The sequence below is a fragment of the Somniosus microcephalus genome, chromosome 18, assembly GCF_052327205.1.
Source record: "Somniosus microcephalus isolate GS21.2 chromosome 18, FLI_Smic_1.0, whole genome shotgun sequence".
Lineage (NCBI taxonomy): Eukaryota > Metazoa > Chordata > Chondrichthyes > Squaliformes > Somniosidae > Somniosus > Somniosus microcephalus.
The window spans coordinates 27,458,448-27,478,381 of NC_141004.1; the positions used below are offsets into that span (position 1 = coordinate 27,458,448).

Below are 19,934 nucleotides of genomic sequence, written 5' to 3' on the forward strand. Positions count from 1 at the left end.
AGATACAAGGACACAGGTGATAAGCTGAAGCAGCCCATGGTGACTGTCACTGTACCTGAGCTGTACCCAGCACGGAAGTACTGGAGCAGCTGGATTGAGGGTGTGCTATCCTAAATGAAAACAGAAAATGCTGGAAACACTCAGCAGGTCAGGCAGCTTCTGCAGAGAGAGAAACAGAGTTAACGATGACTTTTCATCAGAGTTCTAATGAAAGGTCATCGACCTGAAACATTAGCCCTGTTTCTCTTTCCACAGAGGCTGCCTGACCTGCTGAGTGTTTCCAGCATTTTCCGTCTTTGTTTCAGATTTCCAGCATCCGCAGTATTTTGCTTTTATTTTAGTGTATTTCAAAATACTTAAATTAGTCACTTTATTTATACCCTTCGAAGCAATGAAGGTGATTCTTAATATATTTTTTAAAACTAAAGCACATCAGGAATTACTGTCATCAGAATTGATCTTTTTAAAGAAAAAAATCAATAAAGGAGAGCATATTTGAATTTAATGGGGCTATATAGGTTTTGATAAGGCAAGATGATATTCCTATTGGGCCAAATAGAGTGCAGTCAAAATGGCTCCAGTCACTGAACCTACCATTACATTGAGAAGTAACAACATTTTTGAAGAAATTTCACATTTTAAGATACATCTGAAAACTTTCAAAACCTAATGGTAAAATTACAAGCGATTAAAAGCATGTCTGTAAGACTTTGCATTTCTTCGAATGGTCCTCTGTTGTCCTTGGAACTGTTTTAACTGGAGAGCTGAACCTACACCTAGCAACGATGCAGTGTTCAGACATTGTGTGTATGGTGTAGTCCAATACCATGTCACCTGAAGAATTTCCAACCCACATAAAAGCAGGACCTCTTCATCAAATTGCTCCAGCCAAATCCTGCATTGTCCTCGTTGCTCTGAGTCCCACGGGTAGAATCACCGTGCTGGGAGTCCCAGTTAGGACCAGTACACACCAGTAGGTTTAGCCTTTCAGTTTAAGAGATTTAAGGTGATTGGCAAAAGAACCAAAGGCGACATGAGGAAAAACATTTTTTTACGCAGCGAGTGGTTAGGATCTGGAATGCACTGCCTGAAAGGGTGGTGGAGGCAGATTCAATCGTGGCTTTCAAAAGGGAATTGGATAAGTACCTGAAGGAAAGGGCGGGGGAGTGGGACTAGCTGAAGTGCTCTTGCAGAGAACCGGCACGGGCTCGACAGGCCGAATGGCCTCCTTCTGTGCTGTACCCATTCTCTGATTCTATGATAAGTGAGTGACCATCTCTCATATTTTTGCTGTCCCATCCCATCTGCTAGTTGCCTTTTGCTGACTTTATAACTCGATCTCCTCTCTTCTCGCCCTTTAATCCATCAAATGCATATTTCGATGCGTCTTTAATTTTAAATGAATCTACTTACGACCCCAGTACTTCCATTAACTGGAAGGTGTCCCTGATGTCCATTGTTTGTTTCTTCCAGCAAACACACTCCTCCTTCCGGCCCATAGTTTCTGAAGATCCTCAAACCAGACACTTCTAGGAAAATAAAATGGGAAAGAAATAAACTAACGAATCACCAAGAGGCCAAAACTCCACGATATGAAACATGAAAATGATACAAAACACTTGTCTGGTTGGACAGCTGATTCTAAAGCTTTAATATTAAAAATCCAAATGTTAAAAACGTTTTTTCTCATTTCTAAATAACAATTGATACCAACTTCCTGAGAAAGCAGATTTCAGTTTTAGCTCCTGTCTCAACTCCAGGAAACTCCATAATAAAACGAACTGGAATATCAGGCGTGAGGTTAAATAAATACTTACACCAACTAAACTGTGTCAGTTCATGCAGAGCTGTAGAGGAATAGAACAGCGAGGCTCCTTACAGAGAACTTCCTGGTGTGATTCCTCTCCCCAAAGCCGCTTCTTCTGGCTCGGTCCGCGTATTAGCTTCAGATTACAGAGAAATCCGAGCCACTAAATCACAGATGGGCACCTTAAAGAGGAAGGTTAAGGACAAGGAAACCAGACAACACGAGGAGGGGAGGACCAATTTTGACCTCGAATGGAGAGAGGGGAGAGTCCCACAGATTCATCTACATCACATGCTCACTCCAACTCACATGGGTTAGATCCCCAAGGCACTGGGTCGGAGATTCCCTATCTTTTATAAAGAAAGATGTGCATTTCTATAGCGCCTTTCACGACCACCGGACGTCCCAAAGCCCTTTACAGCCAATGAAGTACTTTTTGAAGTGTAGTCACTGTTGTAATGTAGGAAATGCAGCAGTGAATTTGCACACAGCAAGCTCCCACAAACAGCAATGTGCTCATGACCAGATCATCTATTTTGGTTACAAAAGCAAAATACTGCGGATGCTGGAAATCTGAAATAAAAAACAGAAAATGCTGGAAATACTCAGCAGGCCAGGGCAGCATCTGTGGAGAGAGAAACAGTTAACGTTTCAGGTCGATGACCCTTCATCAGAACTCAATCTGTTTTGGTTATGTTGATTTGAGGGATAGCTATCTCTGTTTTAATTCTGAACTATGTACACATGAAAGTAATCAGCACAGATTCAGTCATTTTGCTGTGAATCTGCAATGAATGGAACAGTTCAAGAATATCCAGAGATGAATCGAGACCCGTCACTTTATAACGAGGATCCTTCTAGGGCGCCAATATCAGATAGAGTGCTCTTTATTCCAACGAGTTCGTTTATTCCCAATATTCTCCACTCTGCTCCCTTACAAACGGGACATACAGGAGAGGTCAGTCTGAATCCCAGTTTCACTAAAAATTACAAAATAAAGTGTAAACTATGCACAATTATTGTTCCACTTTTATTTCTGCATGGGAAGTCCCAGTTCTGAACACCGAATTTGTTGCCCGTTGGTCATGAAATCTATGTGAGAATAGTTATAAATATTACGTAGATCTTGTAGTATATTTGGGAAGAAGAAATGAGGGACAAGGACACGGTGAGTTGCCAGTTCATGTGTGCGTTTATTACCAAAGTACGCACTGCGCATGTTCATACAAATCCATGTGCACAGTAACTGCATACATTATGATAATGTATGAATACATCATAATACATTACAGATCTCTTAGCTCTTTCTGAGAAGGAAAACTCCGGGAGATTGAGAGAGCGAGAACAGAGACTGAGGTTACATTACAGGTTCGGTGTTAATTCAAAACTAATGGAATTGTTCAGGTAAAAGGTGAGCAATACTTGGAGTGTGTCTTCTGTTCAGGTTAGCCCAGTCTGAAGTGACCATGCCCTTTGGCGTTTACTTGCATTTACATTACAATTTAAGGTAAAATGGGTTTGACGTCACACCAAGGTCGCAGTCTGTAAATGCTGTCCGAATCCGGAGTCAGGGTCCAACTTAACACTGGAGCCAACAACAGTGAAATTCCCTGGAGGAGGTGGATCTTACTCCACTTCTGGTTGTAGCCATTCCGACCTTAACACCCGATTTTCATTGCCCAGATTACTTGGTGCTGTGTCCCAGTGTATTCTACATAACCTTTATTCAATCACAATTAAGAGGATTTTCACATGACAGGTTCCTGCATCACAAAAGGACTCATCAAACACAATTTTTGAAAGAACTGCTCTGTGAAATATAAAGCAGATTAATTTTTTAAAAACTATTCTCAAAATAATTCAAGTTGTTAGTTGAAATTACTGCAACCATACATTTTTAAATGACTCCTCCGCAACAAACTGTCTCTTCTCATTTCCCATCTACACCATCCATCCTCACGCTGAACACCAAATACAATTCTCCACGTCCAAATTCAAGATCATCTGCTCTACTGCCTATGTCTCCTTTGACTCCTCCCCTCCCTCAACCCTACTCCCAACTATTTTCCCTGCTATTCCCCCGACCAACCTCCAGCCACTCTTTACTCCATAATATCTCCCTCATAAATGTAGCTTGTTCATGCCATGCATCGCCTGTTAGCTTGACTTCCACCCCCACCACCCAGCTTCCCCTCCTTAGCCTCATGCTTGTCAACTTCAAGAACCTGTCCCGATCCTTCAGTATAAACCCTGCATCATTCAAAGCCATCGTCATCACCCTTCCCCTCATAAAGTTACTTTAAACCCTTCCATTCATTCTATCTACCACCTAATCTCCGATCTCCCACCCCTTTTCAAGGATCAATCATGTATGATTGCCTTGAAATTACACTTGTTCCTCTTCCACAGTTCTCTGCCCAAGACCCTCCAATCAGGCACCCAGCCCTGAGGCTATGCTGGTCAAAGTCACAAACAATAGACTGGATCACTGTCCCTTCTTTTCCTCTCTATTACCTTCAACACAATTCACACCAACCTCCTCAAGCAGTTCTCCCCCACAGTTCGCCTCCATGGTATTGCTCTCTCATGGTTCTACTCTTACTTGTTCCATCATAAACATTTTATTGCCTCCAATGTCTTCTCTTCCCTTGCTCCCCCTTCGTCGCCAGTTACATGTGTGAAGCATGGGACCAGCTTTCACATGTCTGCAGATGGCTCCACTCTCTCCCTCCCTCATCAACCCCATGGTTCTCACCATTCTTTCCAATTACCTATCTGACTTTAAGATCTGGATCAGCTGAAACATCTTCCAGCTAAATGTCTGCAAAACTGAATTCTGTTTGGCTCCTTCCAACACTTACACACTACTGTAACCTCCCTGGCTAAATCCAAAGATGCAGTATGTTGGTGCACTGCTGGAGCCCAAGCTTATCTTCAATTCTCTACAGTCAATCCATTGATAAGACCACTCTTTTTCACCGCTGAAACACTGGCTGCCTCTGCCTCTATTTTGCTCCCTTTTGTTGCCAGAACCTTTACCCATGCCCTTATTACTTCGAGGCTTGATTTCTCTAATCATCTCCTCACTGGCTGCTTCAACCAAAGTCATCATCTTCACCCCTTCACTCGCCAAGCTCCATTCACTCTCCATACCTCATGAATCAATTAGTTGATTTTTTAAATCCTCATTCACCAGTTCAAATTTTGCCATGGGTTTGCCCCACCTTACCTCAAATAATTCCCTCCAGCCGTACCTCCCTGCATACACCCTGCATTCCTCGTGACATCACCACCATATGCCGCGGCTCGTTCAGTCATTGCGCCTCCACCCTTCAGAACTCTCTCTCCGAGCACTTGCACCTTTTCACTTTCCTCTTTGAATTCAATAGCTTGCTGAAGACTCTCTATTCAACTGTGCTTTCACCCTTTCTTTCCCCTTTTTTCCCTCCTGCTTGGTATCAACTTTTTGTCCACTGCCCTGAAAAGAACTGTGGGACATCTCTCTGCATGATGTGTGCAATATAAATCAAACTTGCTGTTGAACTCCCCAGTTCCATTGTCAATCACTGTTCTTCTGGCCAATATTTATCCCTCAATCAACATAACAAAACAGATTATCCGGTCATTATTAAACTGCTGTTTGTGGGAGCTTGCTGTGCGCAAATTGGCTGCCGCGTTTCCCACATTAGAACAATGACTCCACTTCAAAAAAAATACTTAATTGGCTGTAAAGCGCTTTGAGACGTCCGGTGGCCGTGAAAGGTGCTATATAAATGCAAGTCTTTCATTTTCACCCGATAATTGGTCAAAACTGCTGTCAAGCGACAATAAGCCTGCTCACAAATCACAAAATTAGAATTAAGGTACTTGTTCCTCTCTTTTAACCTGCCTCAAATTATAACCCATGAAAAATTTTCTGGAACTTATTTATTTCCAATTTTCCGCATGTTATTTGTAATATTGTATCAGATAGGTTTCACAGTAGAACACAAAAATCATGGTTTTACAAAAATAAATTAAATATCTCTTCTCAAGTTTAATTGAAATATAGTAGAATAGCAAAAGGGGTATGGTATTATAGTGGTTATGTTACCGGACTAGTAATCCAGAGGCCTGGACTAATGATCCAGAGACATGAGTTCAAATCCCACCACGGCAGCTGGGGAATTTACAATTCAGTTAATTAAATAAATCTGGAATAAAAAGCTAGTATCAGTAATGGTGACCATGAAACTACTGGATTGTTGTAAAAACCCATCAGGTTCACTAATGTCCTTTAGGGAAGGAAATCTGCCGTCCTTACCTGGTCTGGCCTATATGTGACTCCAGACCCACAACAATGTGATTGATGCTTTACTGCCCCGCTGTGGTTAAAGAAGGCGGCTCACCAGCACCTTCTCAAGGGCAATTAGGGATGGGCAATAAATGCTTTGCCAGCGACACCCACATCCCATGAACGAATAAAAAAAAATTCCCCCATTTTTTTTGTAATGTCCTCTGCAATACCCATTTCAACCTGTTAAATGCTTCAGTACAGACACACTTTACTGGGAGTTAACCATCACTAAGTGTAAACCCTGCTCAATCATACACTCAGAAGGGATAATACCACTAATGTAAACAGGTATCTTCAACCATTAATTTCATGTTGTCGTGATGATTTGGGGACAGTGTAAATGACTGATGGAAATTATTCTAAACCCCAACAAGAGCGGCGCATGCGGACTTTGAGGTGCCCGGGGAGGAATCTGTCATTTGCCTTTGATCAATAACGCTCATGGTCTTGAGGACTTCCATCAGGCTGGCCCTCATCCTTCGCTGCTTCAATGCAAAAAAAAGCCCAAACTTCTCCAATCTCTGTTACTAACTGCTCTTTGGAACAGAGGAGACTGAGGGAGACTTGATTGAGGCGTATAAAATTATGAGGGGCCAAGATAGAGTGGGTAGGAAGGACCTATTTTCCTTAGCAGCGAAGTCAATAACCAGGGGCCATAGATTTAAAGTAATTGGTAGAAGGATTACAGGACAGTTGAGGAGAACTTTTTTCACTCAGAGGGTGGTGGGGTCTGGAACTTTCTGCCTGAAAGGGTGGTAGAGGCAGAAACCCTCATCTCAGTTGAAAAGTACTTGGATATGCACGTGAAGTGCTGTAACCTACAGGGCTACGGACCAAGAGCTGGAAAATGAGATTAGGCTGGAAAGCTGTTTTTCGGCTGGCTCAGGCACGATGGGCCGAATGGCCTCCTTCTGTGCCCTAAATTTCTATGATTCTGATGCTGTGGTTACCCGGAAACAGAGACACTGAAAGGGTGTAATTTGTTACTTTGCTCGCATCCTGACATCTTAATATGGCAAGACATATTATAGGGCGAATGAGGACCTATACTCAGTGCTGCCTACATTGATCAAACCTGCATTGGGTGAAATAAAGGCTAAATGTTTGTGTGATGTATTAACTGGCCTGAAATTCACAAGTAAACAGAATATTGAATGTTTGATAGACTATCCAGCAATGTCCATTAAACAAATACTAGTTCACCGAGTGTGGCATCAAGGAGCTCGAGTAAAACTAAAGTCAATGGGAATCGGGGGCGGGGGCGGGGGGGGTGGCAAACTCTCCACTGGCTGGAGTCATACCTAGCACAAAGGAAGATGGTTGTGGTGGTTGGCGGTCAATCATCACAACCCTAGGACATTGCTGCAGGAGTTCCTCAGGGCAGTGTCCATAAACGAATTTTAAAAAAGTCACCTAACTAGATGTCTGTGTAACACGTAATAATGCATGATTACACAATCATCCACATTCATCATTTATCTGAAAACCTGCTTTAACAAACAAGTGGTGGCACAGTTTGCACATTGCAATAACGCAGTTTCTAACTTGCAGATGAACCGTTCCTAAATATTCCTATGTTCTTATGGACGCTAGCATCCAGGAATGATATCAATTCACCCCCCAAAACATAGGAAGAATTTTCCCTGAAGATTGTTAAGCGTTATTACTCACAGTAATTTGGAATGTGCTCAGTCCCGTGTTCAAGAGGCACAAGTCCACCAAACAAATCTGTTTTTAGGATTTCACACAAATTCAACAGAAAATATCAAACAGGTACCACGGAGGCAAAGACAAGAAAAGTGCAAATGCTGGAAGTATGAAAAAGATCAGGAAAGACGCAGCATAGTATCTAGAAATAGGTGAGATATGTTCATTTCTTTTGGACACCTCTCCTCAGAACAGTTGCCATCGGGGTGTTTCTCCTGACTTTGCGGTTTAGGAATATTCTCAAGGAAATGGAAAGAAGCTCTTGGTTGCAATTGACCAATGCAATACCTGTGTAATGCTGTCACAGGATACAAAATCAGAGAACATACCAGTCCCTGGCACTGTCATTTCCTCAATTTGATGGAAAAAAATATATGAACACATATAAGTAAAAAATGTGGATCAATTTTATTATTTAGTGTTTCCTTCACATGAAGATCTGTGCTATGAACATTAAATCACAAAGTAATGCCCCTATATACACACGGAAATGAAAAAATATATTAAAAATATAACAAATATAGTTCATTAATAATGTAAGCTGAATCAGTTTACTTATTTGTCATCTTTTAGGTTGCACTAGATATTTCCTCAGGTATAGTTTCACCGGCAACTCCCATACCTGGATCTCACATCCCCTAATGATCCAGAGAACTCCTTTTCTGACCGATATCTAGGTAAGGCCCAGGGATTGTAACAGAGAAATCTTGCTGTGTATAACTGCGACTGGGATGCATCACATGCCGCCACATAATCCTTCTATCTTTAGTAGCTTAAATGGATGTACACTATTTCCAAGTTGGGACTTAGTCTTTGAACTTATAAGTGGTTTTATTTATATAAGATAGATGAAAGAACACTAACCAGTATGGCACAGTGAAATATACATTTCTCTCTGCTCCTTGATATATAAAAACACTAAAGACACCACTCGCTTTCTGTCTAAGCATGGACTCTAACCAGAAATCTCCCGGCATATGACTTCCCTCCTGATGTCATGGGCCACGTTTGCGGTGGAAAATCAGGGACCTTGTCAGCTGTGGCTCAGTTGGTAGCACCCTCGCCTCTGAGTCAGAAGGTTTTGGATGACCCACTCCAGGGACTTGAGCACAAAAATCTAGGCTGACACTCCAGTGCAGTGCTGAGGGAGTGCTGCACTGTCGCAGGTGCCGTCTTTCGGATGAGACGTTAAACCGAGGCCCCGTCTGTTCTCTCAGGTAGACATAAAAAATCCCATGGCACTATTTCGAAGATGTTATTCCTGCTGGTCTGGCCAATATCTATCCCTCAATCCACTTGCCTGGATAAGTGCAGCTGCAACGACACTCAAGAAGCTCGACACCATCCAGGACAAAGCAGCCTGCTTGATTGGCACCCCATCCACCACCTTAAATATTCACTCCCTCTACCACTGGCATACCGTGGCTGCAGTGTGTACCATCTACAAGATGCACTGCAGCAACTCACCAAGGCTTCTTCGGCAGAACCTTCCAAACCAGTGACCTCTTCCACCTAGAAGGACAAGGGCAGCAGGCGCATGGGAACACCACCACCTCCAAGTTCCCCTCCAAGTCACACACCAACCTGCCTTAGAAGTATATCGCCGATCCTTCATTGTCGCTGGGTCAAAATCCTGGAACTCCCTACCTAACAGCACTGTGGGAGTACCCTCACCACACGGACTGCAGCGGTTCAAGAAGGCGGCTCACCATCACCTTCTTAAGGGCAATTAGGGATGGGCAATAAATGCTGGCCTTGCCAGCAATGCCCAGATACCAAGAACGAATAAAAAAAAATCAACATCACTAAAACAGATTATCTGGTCATTATCCCACAGCGCAAATTGGCTGCTGCGTTTCCTACATTACAACAGTGACTACATTTGAATAAAATAAGTACTTCATTGGCTGTAAAGCACTTTGAGATGTCCGATCATGAAAGGTGTGATATAAATGCAAGTCTTTTTTTTTGGATGGAGTTTCTGTTGGAAATTTGTAGCCTGGTCTAGTACCCTGAGACTACACTGCTCTGGGTGACTTACACCAGGAGTGTGCCTCTGGGCCTGTGGAAAAACCAAGGACCTTGCTGGTGTCAATTGCTGACATGTTGGTTAGGTGACTGGCATACAAGCCATCGGCTCACCAACTTCTCGAGGGCAAGTAGGGATGGGCGATAAATGCTGGCCTTGCCGGCGACGCCCACATCTCGTGAATGAATTTTTAAAAAGGCATGGGCCCTTCTTCATTACATCCCATCCGAAATAATTCAAAATAAACCTACAGCATGGTGTGTTTATAGTTTATACTCATGAAGGTGCTATGATCAGCATGCCCAGAAATAAGTTGCGAAAGACTTATACTTAGGATTAGAATTAGATGAATAAACCTGTCTATCTGGGTCAGGAATTCAATATTATGAAAGCTAGTGGGATTAAATATTTATCCTTGGATCAGGTATCATCCAACATGAAGCAAAATAGAATTTCAGCAATTGTATATTCAAGATGATATTGGGCTCTCAACATGCGCAAGAACAAATCCCGTTCAAATTGCCAGATTAGTGGCCATGTGTTAACTTGTAATTTTCTCTCTGTCTACAATGAAAGGAAATGTGTGTATATTATAGTTGTGTGTATGACCTGCTAGGAGGGGAATTGTAGCCGTCTTGAGGACGACAAGACCCTACTAGTGCTCAATGCCATTTTTGTCAATAGATCTCTTGTGACAGGATGGTGCTGATGTTTTCACAACACAAATGAGATCATTACATTGTGTATTTAAACAGATGGAAGGCACTTTCCAAACAATTGTCCAGCAGCAGGCAGAAACCTCGAGTGAATACCAATTCACCACTTCGGCCCGGAATTTCCTCACTGCGATTTACACCACTGCTGTTCTGTTGAAACAAACTTTGTGCCCACCAGTTTCCTGCAGAGAAAATAAACGTCAGTCTCCTGCGTCTGCTGGGGTAAGAGCAGGGGGAGTGGGACTAATTGGATCGCTCTTTCAAAGAGTCGGTTCAGGCATCGTGGGCCGAATGGCCTCCTTCTGTGCTGTATGGTTCCGTGATTCTGCTCATTTGCACTCCCATTTGTGCGGGCATTGTTGTAAAACTGCTGGGAAATGAGTGTAAGCAGCTTCTAACGCAGCTTTTAAAAAGACGGTTCAGCCCGCACTCTTCAGCAGCTGACTGGGGAACAAACGGGTAAGAGAGGAATCGTGCTTGGCCCTTTCACTCTCAAATAACCTCACTGGATTATCCATCCATTTTTATTAATCTTGTACAGAATTATGACCGCCAAGCACCATTTGTACCCAGGGGGCAGCAGGACAGGGCCCCATCCCAGAGAAGAACATCAAATTTTACAGATGCAGAACTCCAAGCCCTCCTTAAGGAGAATGAACGCAGGAGGCACAGATCCCTGGGTGTGGGTGCCACTAAGCCACCCAGGAATGTCACTTGTACCACATGCAGGGAGGTGGCACTGGCAACTCCCTCGACCACCGGACAGCAGAACAGTGCTGGAAAAAGTTCAACGACCTCAGCAGGGCTGACAAGGTAACACACTGGGCACACTCTCCTGTTCTTCCCTGCCCACCCTGGGCACTAGCACAGCCTGGGCACTAGCACAGCCTTCATCCTCTTAAAGTACAACTTCCACAACGAACTGGCTCTCACTCTGCCATATGCAAATGAGGCTGGGGGATTGGGTGGCAGATCATGGGAATGGTCAAAAAGCGCGCAGAAACTCTGGGGACGCAGAAGAGACAGGGCTTTATGGCCGGCGTGGACACGATGGGCCAAAGGGCCTCTTTCTGTGCTGTATAACTCGATGACTCTACGGGCTGGATTTTGTCAGTGTGGGCGGGCTGGAGCGTGTCAGGTGGAAATCGTGCCAGGACCCCGACTCCTAATTGAAGTGTTGAAAAAGTGGGATTTTCCCCTAATTGGCCAATTGATTTCCTGCGTGTGGGAACCCCTGGCCCAATGAGTCTTTTCAGACAGAAAGTTGCCTCTAATGACGTCATCAATGCTGCTGGATTTAAGGCCTGCAAGCAGCCTTGCTTCGTCTGGAGACTGCAACCTTTATGGCCATTGCTGTCTTCGCCTTCTTCACCAACTATGTCCAGCAGTAGGCCAAAGTGTGCTCCATGCTTCGATGAGCCCTCCCTCCAAGCTCTGGTGGAGGGAGCGAGATCCAGGAATGAGGTGCTGTTCCCTTCCTCAGGGAGAAAAAAGCCACCCCAGCAGGACAAAAGCGGTTTGGCTGCAAGTGGCCCAGGAGGTCAACTCCATCTCGCTGAGCCGCAGAACCTGGCTGCAATGCAGGAAGAGGTTGCATGATCTTCTCCAAACAGGAAAAGTGAGTATGACTTTCCCATCACCCTCAATCTGATCCCCATCACCTCTCCTCACCAGCACACCGCTTTGCCAACCTCTTCCTCCACATTCCACTTGACACTTATATGCCTGCACCCTTACCCATTCCCTCTCTCTCTAAGGTCACATTCACTTAACTATTCAACCATGCAGCCCTCACACTCCCTATCACTGTGATGCCATGACAACAACAACTTTCAGCACACAGGGAAGGTCCTTTGTATCCTTCTAAGCATCTATGCTATGGATTCGCTACACTCACTCCTTCATTCTCACTCAAACTCCACTTGTGTCCCTCATTGCAGGAAAAGAGAGCCCACAATAAGAGGGAAAGAGTCATGACCGGAGGAGGGCCACCCTCAGTAGCCCAGCTCACCCCCTGGGAGGAGGCAGCCCTGGAGATCGCCGGAATTGAGGAGAATTCCCAAGTGGGGGACGGACAGATGGGCGCATCGCAGCAAGCTGGTGACAGAATAGTTTAGCATCTCTCTCAGTGACATTGCATGAGTCACTGATAATGAATCTGATGCTCTAACAGATTGACTTATGATCATCTACACTTTTCAATGTTCATGTAACCTTGACCTCACATCTCTAACTCTTTCCTTTACTCCCCCACAGGACCATTGAGAGCCCCCTTCCCCACTGTCCAGGAGGAAGAGCCTGAGCTTCCAGACTCCTCAGAGGAAGCTGCAACCTCTGAGGGCGCAACGTCAGCAGAATTCAGAGCACCCAGCACCAGCGCAGACACTCACACCTTGGTGGGACCTTCGCGAGATAGTGCAGTATTGTCACCTGGTGTATCACAGCTCACAAGTGAGCATCAGCAGATGGCGGAGACAGGGACAGCAGTGGAGAGTCCTCGTCGGAGGGCGCAGGACTCTGCCAGCTCGGCTCAGCTGCATGTCGACCCTGTGCCTCTGGGTCCATCCAGAAGGAAAGCGGTGCTGGAACTCCAAGAACAGGTGCAGGAGTCTCTGGCAGGTTTTGTCTCCAGGGTCGCTGCGAATGTGGAGCAAATGGAGGAGTCCATCGTGAACATGAGCAGAGCCTTTGTGGAGGCATTGGCGCATGAACGCATCACCGCGGAAAGGATGGCAACCTCTGTGGAAAGGATAGCTAACTCCGTGGTAAGGCTGGCTACCGTAGAGGAGAGGATGGCTACGTCCATGGAGGAGCTTAGTCGCCAGGGTATGGAAAACATGGTAATTGTTCAGAACAGACTGACATCTCTTGAGGAGCGATGGTCAGCTATTGAGCAAACAAACCAGACCTTCATGCAAGTCCTCTGGAGTAGTACTTCCAGTGCAGAAACAGGTCCTCATGGTCCCCCTGCAGTGCAGCAAGGTGCTGTCCAGCCACTTGCTAGATCTGAAGTGGGGCTGACCCATGAGAGAGATGTTGGTGGCATACAACAAGGAAGTGGGGGCTCCTCTCCAAGCGCTCACATGACCATGCCACTGCAGAGCCCTCGGTCAGAGCCCCACCAGAGTCCCCACCCAACTGAGATCGGCGTCTCAACCCCTGCACAGCCGCAGGAGCAGCATACTGTTGCCGAGCCCTCACAGGTTCGCAACCCCAGAGGACGCCCGCCAAAGTTGTCGAGACAGGAGCAGCAAGGGGCCTCCACATCTGCTGAAGCCACAGGGGAAGCACCATGTAGGAGCACGCGTAAGAGGAAGATAATGCACAAGTAGTCACAAGGGTAGTCATTTGGGTGTAATGTGTTTAATTTTGAGAAGCCATCAGTTGCTTATTGTCATAAAAAATTCTGATGGCAAACTGTTGCAGTTGTGGCGTGTGTCATTTCGCTAATGGGACTTCCACATTGAGGGCTTAGGGCGACTTGCAATTGTTAGTATGGTGGTCAGAGTGAGAGGAATCCGCAGGTTCTTGTCCATTGTCGATGCTCTGGTAAGAAGGTGCGAGGCTAAACTATTTGATTGTGCAGGCTAAGCAAATGTGACCAACATGAGTGCGTCACTTGCATCCCGGGCAGCAATATGGTGGCGCTCTGGCTCCTTCTGGCCTGTGCATCTTCAGGTGGGTGACTAGCAGCTTGGCGCTCCTGTTGATGTTGCTGCTGTTGGTGCTGCTGTTGCTCATGGTTCTGCTGCTGCCGCGGCTGGTCTTCATCCGAATCTGATGTCCAGGAGGAAAGGAATTAAATGGTCGCCGTGCTTCTGGTATATGCCTCAGTTGAGGAAGCGCTTAGTCAAGGTGGGGAGAGGGGTTTCCAAGGAGGTCACACTGGAGATGGGTGTCAGGCTCCAAACTTCCACAACACTGAGTATGTCTGCTAAAAGTTCCCCCAGACCTGAAACAACAAAGTTCTGCCACCTGCAAATGATCATTGGTGAAAACTCCTTTGTAATGGTGGAGCTGCAGCTGTCCGTAAGCAATCCACCAGTGAGGCCGCCAGGATTACCTGGCGTATTCCAGAGGAGGCGTGTAGGACGGGGGGAATGTGTTAAAATCGGAAAGGCCTCTCAAAATGGGATTATAGAGGCAATTAAGCGGTTGTTAAAGGCCTTAAGGGCCTCTCCCGCCTCTTGGAGGTGGGATGGAAAGCGGGTCAGAAAACACGCACTTGGGAAAATTGCTCGGAGGCGGGATGGAGGCGGGAATGGGCCCGCCCGCCAGTTTTGCTGATTTTAACAACTCGCACGCGTCCAAACCCGCCTCCTCGGGGCTGGGAAAATCAAGCCCTGTGACTCTAAGGGCGTGCAAGCGGTAGAAACAACTTGCACCCAAACTTACTAAAAAAAAGTTCCTACACCATTATCACGGTGCCAATGTGCCAAAAAAAGTGAAAAGAGTCGCCCCTTAATATTCAGCTAGTTAATTAGATGAACAGGAGAGAAATAGTTCTACAGTTACTCATAATGCTCATACTATTTATAATTACTACATAGATACGAGTGCTCACTAAGATTTTCTGTTGATATTTGTAGCTAACAGCAAGGAAATGGACTAGAAAATAGACCCCAGGTTCATTTGCAATATTTTGGTTCAAATAAAGTATGAACCAGATTCAGAATTAAGTCTAACGTGTCAAGATTTCAGCAGTGTATTGGCCGACCATAAGCTACTAAATCCCATTCAATCTTAATTGACCTACAAAGAGCTTTATCTACGCAGGGCAGCAATAATCATAGGAGCTGCCCGACAGTAACGTCACTCAACACCGCAGGGCACGACGTCTTTTCACGCTGCTTCGGGCCTGAGTTCTGCTGTTTCTACACAGCAGCAATGCTCAGAGCTAAAGAATGAAATCAGGTAAGTGCACAGCAGGGACTGGGCTGCACAAAGAAGCCGGATTTTGGACTAAAATGTTCCCCAATTACTGCCTTAAGGGGTAAACTTCAAAATAAAGCTCTGCGATTTGGGGGGGTTGATTTTAACTACCCGGGCAGGAATGCGGCCGAGCGAGCGGCTGGCCTGTCCGGAAGCGGCAGCCGGAAGGTCCAGCTGATTTTAACGCTTGAGCCTCAGTTACATTCTACAACAACAACAACTTGTATTTATATAGTGCCTTTAATGTAGTAAAACGTCCCAAGGCGCTGCACAGGAGTATTATAAGACAAAAAAATTGACACCGAGCCACATAAGGATAAATTAAGGCAGGTGATCAAAAGCTTGGTCAAAGAGGTAGGTTTTAAGGAGCATCTTAAAAGAGGAAAGAGAGGTAGCGAGGCAGAGAGGTTTAGGCAGGGAATTCCAGAGCTTAGGGCCCAGGCAACAGAAGGCAATACAGGATGGACTTCCGCTCGAACCCGGTGAGAATGACGAGGAGGGCGGTGGGTTGGAGCGGGAGGTCAGGGGGAAGAGGGCCGCCACCGAGGGGAGGCGAAGGAGCGTAAGGTAAGTAGTCGGAGGGGGATTCGGAGGTGATCACAGTCGGGGGAGGAGGGGGGAAGCCCGGGACAGGGGGAGGCCCAAGGTTTCCTTGTGGTGCCTGGAAGAGCACTCTGACTCCTCCTGGCCTACAAAGAAAGTATTTTTTTTAAACTTACCTTACTGGGCCTTTTATGGCCCTGACTCCTGATCCTGGCAAATGGAAAGGGTCAAAGGGCTTGTGATGTTGGTTAGAGGAGCACGAGGCTGCTAGAACGAAAAACCTGCAAGGCAGACAGAGTCAAAAATGCTTTTAAACCAAAATGTCCATTTCCTGCTCTTGCCCTGGCTTTGTAAAAATCATAGCAAGCAGAATAGAGCTGGAAATACTTTGCAACTTTAGGAACTCTGCATTCACTGGAAAAATACCATCCATAAATAAAACTACAGAGCTGCACATGTCTGAAAAATCAGACCGATATTGATATTCATATGAGGTAAGATAGAATAAAACTAAGGCCTAGAAATTCGGTATAGCCGCGTTTGGGGCGCTAGTCCTGGCGATGCACAAAGTTTAGCGCCAGGCGCAATCTAGCGCCACCTAGCGCGATATTGGGTTGCAGCGCCCCTAAAGGTGATTGCGGCGCTAAATCAGGCGCTGCACGCTACTCCTAAGGCGCTAACCCGGCGGCACAACCCAATTTCGCGGCGGTGGGGCGCAGCGAGGGTGCGGTCAATAATCACTTTCCCTGAGACACACTGTCGCTGGCCAGCTCTTAAAGGGGCAGGTCAATTGGCATCACCAGACACACTCACTGCCTTGTAGGCCTTCAAAGCAGTGGGAGCCTACCTGTGGCTCACCAGCCTAACAAGACATGGAAAGGGTGAGGCAGAGGGCGGAACGCCTCACTGATGGGGCATTGGATGCTTTGGTTGGCGCAGTGGAATCAAGGCCAAGGAAGATGGTCGGAATGTGATTTATGTTTTGGACAGTCTCCCGGGTGTGAGAAGCAGTTATGTGTCAGTGTATTAGTTTTGCTTTCCGTTGCCATAGCTTTCTCATGTTTGAAGGAACCACATTTTGTGTAATGAAACACTTTCTTCATTTACAATGGCCATGCCTGCTATTTACATGCATCTTGCCCTTCACAGGCTTGGGGGTATCAGACCGGTTCCATTCCTGTTCTTGGAATGGCAGCAAGCATTCCGTGAGAGGGGCCTAGAAGCTACTTCTGATCAGCCTCTGACGCGCAGCCTGAGAAGAGCCACTCGCGTAGAAGTTCAGGCCAGCAGGCATCTTCTCAGCCACCGACAGAGATGTCCTGCAACTTATCTGAGGCTGCAGATCTGGCTGAAGCAGCTGGCACAGCTCAGTCACCACCTCCTTTCTAAATCGCAGCCTTCTGACACACTGCTCGTCCAGCATGTTCATGTAGGAAAACTGCTGTCGGAAAACCCTGCCAGCGTAAGGTCTGCTGTGGCGACGTCTGTTGGCCCTCCTCCATCTGGCCATGCCCGCCCCCCTCTCCCAGCGTCTCAGTGCCCTTTCCAGATGATTCAGCAGCAGGACGTTCCCCTCCAATGCAGCCCCCATAATAAGTGCCCACAGGAAGGTTCCCCGTTGTCAAGGCTCACCAACAGCAAGGTGATGGTCAGAAGGCTGAAGATCGTCTGTCTGCACTGGCTCAGTGGTCAAATGGCTCTCAGTGTGCAGCTCAGCAACTCTTTGTAGCTCTCGAGGAAGTTGTGCTCCAAAAATGTCTGCCGCTTTTAAACCACACCAGTCCCTTTAAATAACGCTCCTCCAGCCCGAGAGCGACTTGGTAAGGTCCAGGTAAGCTGTCACTATTAGCGCCAGGCGCTACGGAGGGGGGCGCCACTGAATTTCCGGTCCGGGGCGCCTAAAAGGCGTTGCACACTCAAATGACATCATAATCAGCCTGCGCCCATGAGCAGGCGCTAAGATTTAGCGCCAGTGCTAAATGCATGCTCAATATGGGGCGAGGCGCTAGGCGCCTTGCGCCCGCCCGGAAATTGGCTAGCGCCCCACTTCTCGGCCTTTTTAGGCGTTAATCGGTGGCACTAACAACCGAATTTCTCCCCCTAACAGTTTTCAGGCTGTTTAGGATTCTGCCATCCCCATTTACAACATTTGATCTCTCCTACCTCCTACACTAGCACAGAATGTCCCTTCCTCCCCTCCCCACCCCTCCTTTCCCTGTCTCTGCACCTGTTTAATATCTGTTACATCTCTAGACTTTTCCAGTTCTAATGAAGGGTCCCAGACCTGAAACGTTAACTCTGTTTCTCTCTCCATGGACGCTGCCTGGCCTGCTGAGTATTTCCAGCATTTTCTGTTGTTATTACACAAGTGGATTTTTGTAATACTATGAGATCGGAAAATACGTTGTGAACCAGCAATCGTTGTATACGACACAGACATCCTGCACAGCTCGTGCCTAAAATTAGCTGATTATTGTGGTTAAAACAGGAATTGAGACTTAGATACTGTGGTAAACCACTGTATTGTATATTGCCACCTCTGGGTGGCGCTGTGTATGGAGGCATGCCTCAGCTGACTCCACCCACCACTGTGTGGGTTTCGTTCAGACTTGTTCAGTCACTCACGAAGAAGCATGGTCTCTTCTTAGCTAATAAAAGCCTTATTCATCTCTTCTTTCGACTCGTCATCTCTTCTTCGACTCATCACCTTTTATGAAGTAATTGATAAGCGTATCAATTTTATTAGCTAAAAGTTAAATGGCGACACCTGAGGAGCAACAACAGCAACGGATACAGCAGACATTGCTGAGAGCCCTCAGACCACCACGCCTGGACCTCGACCCTCAAGAGGTGGGTGCATCAGCCAAGTTTGAACAAGTTTGAACACTGAAAATTTTGACCGCCCAGGTGAGCCATCAAGTATATATGCTAATCCGGGACTCTAATACGTACGTGGCGGCCCTCGAGCTACTAAAAGGGCAATATACGCGCCCAGTGAACACAATTTACGCCCGACACCTCTTGGGATCCCGCAGGCAGCAACCGGGAGAATCGGTAGGGGCATTTGCACGGGCGCTACTGGCACTCTGCAGAGACTGCGATTGTAAAGCGGTAACGGCTGTGGAGCACGCGCAGGGACTCGCCTGTGATGCCTTCGTCAGGGGCCTCCAGTCAGACCACACCCGGCAGAGACTGCTAGAAAGCAAGGAACCCGACCTGAAGACGGCCATTGCCCTTGCGCTCTCGTTAGAGGAGGCCCACCGAAACCTCGAGGCATACCCCCGTAACGGCGCCGAGACATGGCAATCGAAACCGTGGGACACGGGACCGCCGCCCCCGGCACCAACCGCTGCAGCGACCCAACCGAGACAGCAGCCTCCGGTAAGAACTGCTTCGATGCCCAGTAACCAGGCCCAAAAATGCTATTTCTGTGGCCAGTTAAAACATCCCAGAGCGCACTGCCCAGCTAAGACAGCTACCTGCTCGGGCTGCGGGAAGAAAGGCCATTACGCTAACGCCTGCAAGGGGAAGCCAGCCAGCAGCGCAGCGTGCGGGCCGTGGGAGCAGCCATCTTATCCGCCATTTTGTGTACCCCCGGCCGCATGGCATCCGCCGCCATCGTATCCAACGCACTCAACCGCCATTTCGTCACCGGAACCGACCACCGTCTCGGCGGATGACTATAGTGACTCACTAAGCCACATACTGGCCTCCGTGACGCTGGATCAAGCCCTCCCTCACCATCTATCCAGCTCCATGATGGATATCGCGGTAAACGGCCGCGCCACCAGTTGCCTGATCGACAGCGGGAGCACAGAGAGTTTCGTCCACCCCGACACGGTACGTAGCCACTCCCTCACGATT

The 19,934-nt window shown here is 46.8% G+C and overlaps 1 pseudogene across 1 annotated transcript in view; it reads right to left on the minus strand.

Annotated features, from left to right (window-relative positions):
• Window positions 1-2,060, minus strand: part of LOC147105170 (calcium/calmodulin-dependent protein kinase type 1D-like) — a 41,209-nt pseudogene extending 39,149 nt beyond the window's left edge. Inside the window, exons 1-2 of the transcript XR_015081768.1 lie at window positions 1,818-2,060; window positions 1,414-1,529 (exon numbers count right to left, since the gene is read on the minus strand). The product of XR_015081768.1 is annotated as a calcium/calmodulin-dependent protein kinase type 1D-like (transcript). The remainder of the gene's footprint in view (window positions 1-1,413; window positions 1,530-1,817) is intronic.
• Between the last annotated feature and the right edge of the window lie 17,874 nt (window positions 2,061-19,934).